This window comes from Echinops telfairi, unplaced genomic scaffold, assembly GCF_000313985.2.
Source record: "Echinops telfairi isolate 266 unplaced genomic scaffold, ASM31398v2 ScPeMD7_2010;HRSCAF=2546, whole genome shotgun sequence".
Lineage (NCBI taxonomy): Eukaryota > Metazoa > Chordata > Mammalia > Afrosoricida > Tenrecidae > Echinops > Echinops telfairi.
The window spans coordinates 6,756,458-6,757,516 of NW_022105908.1; positions in this window are offsets into that span (position 1 = coordinate 6,756,458).

The following is a 1,059-nucleotide window of genomic DNA, read 5'->3' on the forward strand; positions in this document are numbered from 1 at the left end:
ACTCTGAGATGCTTACTTTCCCGACATGATTGCTGAAGATAAAATGGGTGCATAAACAAAAGTGGTGAAGAAAACTGATGGTGCCCGACTATTAAAAGATACAGTTTCTGGGGTCTTAAAGGCTTGAAGGTAAACAAGCGGCCGTCTAGCTGAGAAGCACCAAAGCCCACAGGAAAAAGCACACCAGCCTGTGTGATCACGAGGTGTCGATGGGATCAGGTTTGAGGCATCTAAGACCCAGAACAAAATCATACCAATGTGAATTGGAGGCGTGGGGCATGGAGTGCAGACCCAAAGCCCATCTATAGACAATTGGACATTCCCCTTACCTTCTGGTAAGGAAGAGACGAGCCAGTCAGGGTACAGTATAGCACCAATGAAACATAAAACTTTCTCTAGTTCTTTAATGCTTCCTCCCCCTCCACAACAATGACCTCAATTCTACTTTAGAAATCTGACTAGACCAGAACATGCACACCGCTACAGATAAGAGTTGGAAACACAGGGAATTCAGGACAGATAAACCCCTCAGAAGCAAGAATGAGAAGAGAGATACCAGGAGGGGGAAGGGGAAGTTGGAGCGAGAAAGGGGGAATCGATCACAAGGATCGACATATAACTCCCTCCAAGGGGGATGAACAACAGAAAAGTGGGTGAAAGGATATAAGATATCGATATAAGATATGGAATAAATAATTTAAACTTTATCAAGGGTTCATGAAGGAAAAAGGGTGGGGGAGGGAGGGACAAAAATGAGGAGCTGATACCAAGGGCTCAAAAAGAAAGAAAATGCTTTGGTAAACTAGTGGCTATTTAGCTCAGAAGCAACGAAGGCCACATGGAAGAAGCACACCAGCCCGTGTGATCACGAGGTGTCAAAGGGATCAGGTATCTGGCATCAAAGAACAAAAAAATCATATCATTATGAATGCAGATTGGGGACCAAAGCCCATCTCTAGGCAATTGGACATCCCCTTACAGAAGGGTCGCAGGGAGGACATGAGCCAGTCAGGGTGCAGTGTAGCAATGACGAAACATACAACTTTAGTTCTTAAATGC